Below are 11,346 nucleotides of genomic sequence, written 5' to 3'. Positions count from 1 at the left end.
GGTTGAGCTCTGGCTCTTTGGTCCTGCCTCTCAACTGTCAATCAACTAGTGTACAGGTTCCTGAGCCTACTGGGCTCTATCATATCTACACTTGAAACTGTGTATGGAGTCAGGCTCCACCACATCACTTCCTAATACATTCCATTTGTCTACTACTCTGTCACTGAAAATGTTCTTTCTAATATCTCTATGGCTCATTTGCGCACTCAATTTCCACGTGTGTCCCCTAGTGCGTGTGCCCCTTGTGTTAAATAGTCTGCCTTTATCTATCCCATCAATTCCTATGAGAATCTTGCATGTGGTGATCATGTCCCCTCTAACTCTTCTGTCTCCCAGGGACGTGATGTTTAATTCCCGTAGTCTCTCCTCGTAGCTCATACCCCTCAGCTCATACCACCTTTTCCAGTTTAGTCCCCCCCCCCTCTCCCTGTTCAGCTCGTTGTTGTCATGAGGGGGGATTGGTGGACGGCTGCCGGAGTGTGATGCTCCTTGGGACGGTCCTCTGTCCTTCTGTAGCCTTGTGCTCCTGCTGCTGTCCTCTCTAATTTTGCTGAACAACTTTTCCTTTTCCTTCTGTTTCGTTTTTCTACCCCGTCTTCTCCTATCTGCTTGTAGTTTCCTGTCGACCTTTTGCTTGTTTTGGTTATTCCTTTGGACTTCTTCTATTTTGACGCCCGGGTGCTTGAGCAGGCATACTCTTGCACCCGTAGAACTGTAGTACCCAATGTCGAGAGCGAGGGGAACCTTTTATTGTCAATCCCCCTTTCGTCACTGAACCCGATCTCGACAGACTGACGGTTCTTAAGGTGGCGTTTGTGAGGCCCCCTAGGGGGCCCCGGCATGATTGGCGATAGCGTCTTGTTGGGTGTCCTGCCTCTAATTATGGCTCCATGGTGGGTATGGGGGGCACATTCGTGGATGAATTTGTCACTCTTCGTATTTATGTTGTTGGATGTTTCTCTTGTACCCTCTCAGGCTCGTGGGATGGGCGACCAAGCTCCCAAGTCGGCCTGTATTGGAAGACCGGGCTTTGTAGCCCCCGCTGCGTTGGGCCCCGACCTTGCTCCTCTTTTGACCTTCCTGACATCTTCCCCCATCTCCCCTCCCTCCTCTGTGGTTGGGTCGAGCCTCAAGCCCCCAGTGGTGACCACTTCGTCCCCAGGCGCGGCTAAGTCTCTCGTTGTGACTACTGTGCCTTTTAACCCCTCTCTCTCTCTGGGGGTTTTCAACGCCGTCCACGACACGGCCACACTCACTCGATTCCTTCCCGTACTTATGTGTATCAGGTCTTGTTTGGTCCCACTTCATGGGCCAAATACTTTAATCTCCTCCCTCTTGATTTTGTGCCTCCTGACGATTTCTCCCTCCATCGGCATCTTGTTGATTCCGTGGATGCCTCTGTTACCTTCAACCCCACTCGTCTCAGTAAACGTGTCGTTGCTGCTCCTTCTCAGGATGCAGCTTCCCGCTTGGCTGCCTTATCCTGCTTTGGCGCGATCCCTGTTCGGGTCTCAAAGAACGCTCGGTTGAATGTCAGTGTTGGCACTATTCTCCTCCCACCACATGTTGCGACTGGTGTTCGGAATCTGCAGGACTGCCACGATGATATTTGGCATATCCGTGATGCCCAAGGCCATTCTGTCCTCCGGGTAGACTCGTTTACTCGTCCCCTCGTGGTCGTCGCCATCAACCCCTTCGGGTTGTGAAGATTACCTTTGATGGTAGGACCCTTCCACCCTCTATCATTCTTGCTGATGCCAGGTGCTCTGTCCAGGAGTACATTCCTTCACCTCGGCTCTGCAACAAGTGCTGGAGGTTTGGGCATGGTGTCCTCTGCTGCTCTGTGACTGTCTCTCTCTGTCCTTTGTGTGGTGGCGAAGGTCACTCTAAGTTGAAGTGCACTTCTCCCCGAGCTCGTTGCCTCAACTGCGGTGAGGCCCATCCTACCTTCTCCCATGCGTGTATCCATTACAAGCTTGAGGCAGCCGTCCTCAACTTGAAGCACCGGGAGCGTTTGTCTTTTCCTGAGGCGACGCGCCAGGTTCGCCGACTCCCTCCTTATGCTAACGTCTCTTATGCTGGCGTGTTGCACTCTTCCTCTCCTCGTCCTTCCCACCTTCCTCAGACTCACAACCGTTTCCGGGCCTTGGACCCTGATATACCCACTGCCCCCTCCTCTGTACCTTTGACTTCTGTCCCGAAGGGTCCCCCTCCTGGCCCTCTGAATGGGGTTCCCCTTCTTTCTACCCGGTCTGTCATGTCTCCTGTGTCTTCTTCCTCGTCTCCTTCCGATTCTCCTTCCCATCCTTCCCCTCCATCTATTGACTCTCCCCGCCGCCTGTCAGTGCAGGCTGATGTCCTTCACTCTCCTAATGGCCGTCGTGTGTGCTCTCGTTCAGCTTCTGTTGAGACGCTGGAATCTGTTGCCCAGTACGTAGTTGTTGGGACACCTGTCTCTTTAAGTCAGAAGCGTAAGCCTGGCTCCTCTCCTTCCTCCTCCCCGGCAGGTAAGAAGGCTTCGCTTTCTTCCTCGGCCCGTACTTCTGACTCTATCACTCCTTCCCCTCCCAATTCGGTGGTTGTGCCCCCGTTCCTGCTATGGAGGTTTCTTTGGCCCCCGCTTCCCTCTCGGTTGCTGACCTTGCTGAGGTGCGCACCCCTCTTTCTCCTCCCCCTCTTCCTTCTGCTGTCCTTGACTGCTCCTCTCGGTTGTCTCCTCCTCTTCCTCCTCCACCCGGACCCCGCCCGTCGGCCTCTGGTCTGTTCTCCTACTTCCTTCCCTCCATCTTTGCTCAGTTTACCTATGCCCCCTAACCCTGACTTTGCTGACCCTGATCTTCTTTAACGTGCTATGTTGCTCTTTCGCCTTTGTTTCTTCCTTGTTCTCTGTTGTTGTCCTTTCTCTTCTCGTCGATGTCTATTCTTCAATGGAACGATCGAGGTTATTACGCCAATTTCCTTGAACTCTAATTTCTGATTTCGCAGTTTTCGCCCCTTTGTGTCTGTCTCCAGGAGCCGATGCTTGGTGCTCATCCTGGTCGCTTCCGTGGCTATTCCTTTCTCTCCCCCCCCCCTTCCTTCTGCTCTCTTGATTCACTCAGATGTTCCCTTTGTCCCCTTACTTTTTCCTTCGCCTCTCCATTGTTCTGCTGCTCGTATCTTTGTGGGGAAATGGTACACCGTTTGTTCCGTTTATTTCCCCCCGAGTGTCCCGCTTTTTCTTCATGATCTGAAACACCGACTGGACTCCTTGCTGGAGCCTGTGCTCCTGCTGAGTGATTTCAATTGTCGTCATTCCGTTTGGGGTGATGTTCTGACGAACACCCGAGGTCGCCTTCTTGAGCCGTTTATCCTCTCTTCTTCCTTGTCTCTTCTGAATTCTGGTGGGCTCACGCGTTTGGACTCTCGAACTCGTACCCTTTCTTGTCTTGATCTTTCTCTTTGCTCGTGTTCTCTTTACTTGGATTTCGCGTGGAAGATTCTTGATGACCTCCATGGCAGTGACCATTTCCCAATCCTTTTTACCTTTTTCACTTTTCACCCTCCCCTCTTCTTCCCTAGGTGGCAGTTTGCTAAAGCAGACTGGAACCTATTTACCCTCAGTGCTGCTCTCTCTGACCTCTCCCTCCTGCCTCTCCCTCGCTCTCTCCTCCTTTTTCATGACACTGTCTTCTAAGCTGCCCTCCACTCTATTCCTTGCTCTTCCTCTTGGGGTCCATGGAAGTGCATTCCCTGGTGGAATGCAGACTGTGCTCGGGCTGTCCGCTGTAAGCGTGCAGCCTGGAAGAGACACTGTCGTCGGCAGACGGCCGATTCTTTTCTTTTCTTTCGGAAGGCAAGAGTGGTGGCCAGTAGGGCCATCAGTATGGCTAAACATGAATGTTGAGCATCTTATGTCTCCACCATTATGTCTGAAAGTCCTCTGCCACAGATCTGAAAGCGTATCCACAAGATAGCGGGTAAGTTCGTTCCTGATGTTTCACCGGTCTTTCACCTCTGTGGTAGTCTTTTGGCGGACCCGTTGCAGGTCGCTACTGAACTGGGTTCCCACTTTTCTTCTGTTAGCTCTGGTCTTCATCTTCCCCAATCTTTCCTTCTTCGTAAACCTGTCCTTGAATCTCGTCCTTTATATTTCTGCACTCGTCTTTGACTTCCCTATGATGATCCCTTCTCACTCTCTGAACTTCGTTCTGCCCTGGCCCTCTGCAGTTCTACAGCGGCGGGCTCCTATGGCATTCATTATGAGATGCTTCGCCATCTCCCTCCGTGCACGTCTCAGTATCTACTGAGTCTATATAATCGGATCTGGGAGTCGTCGTCAGTCCCTGTGGACTGGCTCGTTGCCGTTGTCCTCCCTGTTCGCAAACCAGGGTCTCTTGGAACATCCCCTAATACCTTTCGCCCTATTGCCCTCACAAGTTGTGTCTGCAAACTCTTTGAACGTATGGTTAACGTTCGTCTGATGTAGTTCCTGGAACACCATCACCTCCTCTCCCCATCTCAATTTGGTTTCCGCAAGTGCCGCAGCACAACAGATGTCCTGGTGAACTTGGAGGTCTATATTTGTACTGCTTTTGCTGTGAAGACCTCCGTTGTTGCCGTCCTTTTTGACCTGGAAAAGGCTTACGACACGACTTGGTGCTATCATATTCTATCCCGGCTTCATTCTTTTGGGCTTCGTGGTCATCTCCCTCTCTTTCTCCGCAGTTTCCTCTCTCGTCGTTCCTTTCGGATGAGGCTTGGTACCGCTCTCACTGCTTCTTTTCAGCAATATGAAGGTGTGCCCCAGGGTAGTGTTCTGAGCACTACTCTTTTTCTGGTTGCCCTCAATGGTATTCTTTCCTCTCTTCCTTCAGGCGTCTTCTCTGCTCTCTATGTCGATGATCTTACCCTTTGCTGTCAGGGTGATGATTCGCCTCTCCTTCAGCGCTGGCTTCAACTTGCGATTGATGCCGTGTCGTCTTGGGCCACCTATCATGGCTTCAAGTTCTCTACTAATAAGACTGTGTTATGACTTTTACTCGGAAACGGGTCATTCTTCGTCCCTCTTTGTCACTTTATGGTCATCCCCTTGAGTACAAAGATTCAGCAAAGCTTTTGGGGTTATTCTTTGACATTCGTTTGTCTTGGTCTCCCCATATCTCTTACCTCCGTGTTGAGTGCTTTAAGGCCCTTGCCCTCCTTTGGGTACTGTCCCATACTTCTTGGGGAGCGGATAGGCGCACTCTCCTTGCTTTACATTCCTCTCTCGTCCTTTCTAAGCTCGATAATGGTTGCCCTGCTTACTCGTCTGCTTCTCCTTCTACTCTTCGCCGTCTTGATGCTTTGCACCATACTGGATTGCTCCACAGTTCTGGTGCCTTTCGTTCGACTCCCGTCCTCAGCTTGTATGTTGACACTGGCTTCCTATCTCTCCAGGACCGCCGTGATCACTACTGTCTTCGCTGTCTTGTGCAGTCGTTGCAACATCCTTCCTCTCGCCGCTGTCGTGCTTTAACTTTTACCCCTCCTGCAGATCCTGTTCCTCTTCACCACCTCCCTCTTTCTGTCCGGTTATCTTGTTAACAGGATTCTCTTTCCGTTCATATTTCTAATATTTCTCGTCGTGTTGTTCCTTCTTTGCCCCCGTGGAGGGTCCCCCTTCCGCAGTTTTGTACATCCTTGACCCACATTACTAAAGCTTTTACCCATCCTACGGTTCTAAAACGCCTTTTCCTTGAGCACTTTTCATCTCACTCCCACTCCGTTTCCGTCTTTACCGATGGGTCTAAGTCTGCGGACGGTGTTGGCTACTCTGTCGTTTTTCCTGATCATACTTATATGTGTCGCTTACCTCCGGAGACTAGCATCTTTACAGCGGAGCTTTATGCTTTTCTCTATACTCTTTGTCTTCTGCTCTCTCGTTGTCAGTCTTCCTTTGTAGTTGTTGTTGACTCTCGTAGTGCCCTCATGGCTCTCGGGTCCTTTAATCCTGTTCATCCAGTGGTTGTCGAGATCCAGCATTGGCTGTTTCTTGTTCACAGTAATTTTAAGTCGGTTGAGTTTTGTTGGGTTCCCAGCCATATTGGTGTGTCTTTAAATGAATGTGCGTATGCTGCCGCCAAGGAAGCTGTCCGCTCTTGTCCCATCTCTCGTAAAGGTATTCCTTATTCCACCTTTTATCCAGTTATTCATTCCTCCATACTTAGCTGTTAGCAGGCTTGTTGGTCGTCTGTTACTGGTAACAAACTACGTTCTCTTTATTGGTGTGTGTCCTCGTGGCCGTCCTCCTACCACCGTAACCAGCGATGGGAAACGGCCCTGGCAAGGTTGTGCATTGGCCATACACGCTTAACTCATGGGCACTTGATGGAGTGCCGCCCTGTTCCTTATTGTCCTAATTGCATTGTCCCTCTTAAAGTCGAGCATATCCTTGTTGAATGTCCTGATTTCCAGGACGAGCGTGTGTTTTCCGACCGTCCCCCGCGGTCGCTTGTCTCTCACTAGTATTCTTGGTGACTCGGATACTTTTGATATCGTTCGCCTCATGCGTTTCTGTTCTCGTATTGGCATCCTTGGTGATATTTAGTGTCCTCTGATTACGCCGCACATTTGATAGTGCTATATTGCCTTCCCGGTTTGGTGCCTTCTTTTGATAATTACTTACTTCCAGTTTAGTCTTATGCTTGACTACATATGGACTCCAAGCTGGAGTCCATCAACACACACACCTGGCTACACCACCGAGCATCAACCCACACCTGGCTACACGATCGAGCATAATCGCACACCTGGCTACACGACCGAGCATCAACCCACACCTAGCTACACCACCGAGCATCAAAACACACACCTGTCTACACCACCGAGCATCAACACACACCTGTCTACACCACCAAGCAACAACCCACACCTGGATACACCACCGAGCATCAACACACCTGGCTACACCACCAAGCATAACACACACCTGGCTACACCACCGAGCATCAACACACACCTGGCTACACCACCGAGCATCAACCCACACCTGGCCACACCACCAAGCATAACACACACCTGGCTACACCACCGAGCATCAACACACACCTGGCTACACCACCGAGCATCAACACACACCTGGCCACACCACCAAGCATAACACACACCTGGCTACACCACCGAGCATCAACACACACCTGGCTACACCACCGAGCATCAACACACACCTGGCTACACCACCAGGCATCAACACACCTGGCTCCACCACCGAGCATCAACACACCTGGCTACACCACCGAGCATCAACACACACCTGGCTACACCACCGAGCAACAACCCACACCTGGCTACACCACCGAGCATCAACACACACCTGGCTACACCACCGAGCATCAACACACACCTGGCTACACCACCGAGCATCAACACACACCTGGCTACACCACCGAGCATCAACACACACCTGGCTACACCACCGAGCATCAACACACACCTGGCTACACCACCGAGCATCAACACACACCTGGCTACACCACCGAGCATCAACACACACCTGGCTACACCACCGAGCATCAACACACACCTGGCTACACCACCGAGCATCAACACACACCTGGCTACACCATCAAGCATCAACACACACCTGGCTACACCACAAAGCATAACACACACCTGGCTACACCACCAGGCATCAACACACCTGGCTCCACCACTGAGCATCAACACACCTGGCTACACCACCGGGCATCAACACACACCTGGCTACACCACCAGGCATCAACACACCTGGCTACACCACCAAGCATAACACACACCTGGCTACACCACCGAGCATAACACACACCTGGCTACACCACCAGGCATCAACACACCTGGCTACACCACCAAGCATAACACACACCTGGCTACACCACCAGGCATCAACACACCTGGCTACACCACCAAGCATAACACACACCTGGCTACACCACCAGGCATCAACACACCTGGCTACACCACCAAGCATAACACACACCTGGCTACACCACCAGGCATCAACACACCTGGCTACACCACCAGGCATCAACACACCTGGCTACACCACCAGGCATCAACACACACCTGGCTACACCACCAGGCATCAACACACCTGGCTACACCACCAAGCATAACACACACCTGGCTACACCACCAGGCATCAACACACCTGGCTACACCACCAAGCATAACACACACCTGGCTACACCACCGAGCATCAACACACACCTGGCTACACCACCGAGCATCAACACACACCTGGCTACACCACCAAGCATAACACACACCTGGCTACACCACCGAGCATCAACACACACCTGGCTACACCACCAGGCATCAACACACCTGGCTACACCACCAAGCATCAACACACACCTGGCTACACCACCAGGCATCAACACACCTGGCTACACCACCAGGCATCAACACACCTGGCTACACCACCGGGCATCAACACACACCTGGCTACACCACCAGGCATCAACACACCTGGCTACACCACCAGGCATCAACACACCTGGCTACACCACCGGGCATCAACACACACCTGGCTACACCACCAGGCATCAACACACCTGGCTACACCACCAAGCATAACACACACCTGGCTCCACCACCGAGCATCAACACACCTGGCTACACCACCGGGCATCAACACACACCTGGCTACACCACCAGGCATCAACACACCTGGCTACACCATCAAGCATCACCACACACCTGGCTACACCACCAAGCATAACACACACCTGGCTACACCACCAGGCATCAACACACCTGGCTACACCACCAAGCATAACACACACCTGGCTACACCACCAGGCATCAACACACCTGGCTACACCACCAAGCATAACACACACCTGGCTACACCACCAGGCATCAACACACCTGGCTACACCACCAAGCATAACACACACCTGGCTACACCACCAGGCATCAACACACCTGGCTACACCACCAAGCATAACACACACCTGGCTACACCACCGAGCATCAACACACACCTGGCTACACCACCGAGCATCAACACACACCTGGCTACACCACCAAGCATAACACACACCTGGCTACACCACCGAGCATCAACACACACCTGGCTACACCACCAGGCATCAACACACCTGGCCACACCACCAAGCATCAACACACACCTGGCTACACCACCAGGCATCAACACACCTGGCTACACCACCGGGCATCAACACACACCTGGCTACACCACCAGGCATCAACACACCTGGCTACACCACCAGGCATCAACACACCTGGCTACACCACCGGGCATCAACACACACCTGGCTACACCACCAGGCATCAACACACCTGGCTACACCACCAAGCATAACACACACCTGGCTCCACCACCGAGCATCAACACACCTGGCTACACCACCGGGCATCAACACACACCTGGCTACACCACCAGGCATCAACACACCTGGCTACACCATCAAGCATCACCACACACCTGGCTACACCACCGGGCATCAACACACACCTGGCTACACCACCAGGCATCAACACACCTGGCTACACCACCCAGCATCAACACACACCTGGCTACACCACCGAGCATCAACACACACCTGGCTACACCACCAAGCATCAACACACACCTGGCTACACCACCGAGCATCAACACACACCTGGCTACACCACCGAGCATCAACACACACCTGGCTACACCACCGAGCACCAACACACACCTGGCTACACCACCCAGCATCAACACACACCTGGCTACACCACCGAGCACCAACACACACCTGGCTACACCACCGAGCACCAACACACACCTGACTACACCACCAAGCATCAATACACACCTGGCTACACCACCGAGCACCAACACACACCTGGCTACACCACCGAGCACCAACACACACCTGGCTACACCACCGAGCACCAAACACACCCCTGGCTACACCACCGAGCACCAACACACACCTGGCTACACCACCGAGCATCAACACACACCTGGCTACACCACCAAGCATCAATACTCACCTGGCTACACCAACGAGCATCAACTAACACCTGGCTACACCACCGAGCATCAACACACACCTGGCTGCACCACCCAGCACCAACACACACCTGGCTACACCACCGAGCACCAACACACACCTGGCTACACCACCGAGCATCAACACACACCTGGCTTCACCACCGAGCACCAACACACACCTGGCTACACCACTGGACATCAACACACACCTGGCTACACCACCGAGCACCAACACACACCTGGCTACACCACCGAGCATCAACACACACCTGGCTACACCACCGAGCACCAACACACACCTGGCTACACCACCGAGCACCAACACACACCTGGCTACACCACCGAGCACCAACACACACCTGGCTACACCACCGAGCACCAACACACACCTGACTACACCACCAAGCATCAATACACACCTGGCTACACCACCGAGCACCAACACACACCTGGCTACACCACCGAGCACCAACACACACCTGGCTACACCACCGAGCACCAAACACACCCCTGGCTACACCACCGAGCACCAACACACACCTGGCTACACCACCGAGCATCAACACACACCTGGCTACACCACCAAGCATCAATACACACCTGGCTACACCACCGAGCATCAACACACACCTGGCTACACCACCGAGCATCAACACACACCTGGCTGCACCACCCAGCACCAACACACACCTGGCTACACCACCGAGCACCAACACACACCTGGCTACACCACCGAGCATCAACACACACCTGGCTTCACCACCGAGCACCAACACACACCTGGCTACACCACTGGACATCAACACACACCTGGCTACACCACCGAGCACCAACACACACCTGGCTACACCACCGAGCATCAACACACACCTGGCTACACCACCGAGCACCAACACACACCTGGCTACACCACCGAGCACCAACACACACCTGGCTACACCACCGAGCATCAACACACACCTGGCTACACCACCGAGCACCAACACACACCTGGCTACACCACCGAGCATCAACACACACCTGGCTTCACCACCGAGCATCAACACACACCTGGCTACACCACTGGACATCAATACACACCTGGCTACACCACCGAGCACCAACACACACCTGGCTACACCACCGAGCATCAACACACACCTGACTACACCACCGAGCACCAACACACACCTGGCTACACCACCGAGCACCAACACACACCTGGCTACACCACCGAGCATCAACACACACCTGGCTACACCACCCAGCACCAACACACACCTGGCTACACCACCGAGCACCAACACACACCTGGCTACACCACCGAGCACCAACACACACCTGGCTACACCACCGAGCACCAACACACACCTGGCTAC

The sequence above is a fragment of the Procambarus clarkii genome, chromosome 58 (genome assembly GCF_040958095.1).
Source record: "Procambarus clarkii isolate CNS0578487 chromosome 58, FALCON_Pclarkii_2.0, whole genome shotgun sequence".
NCBI lineage: Eukaryota > Metazoa > Arthropoda > Malacostraca > Decapoda > Cambaridae > Procambarus > Procambarus clarkii.
Note: the sequence above shows the minus strand (reverse complement) of the source record.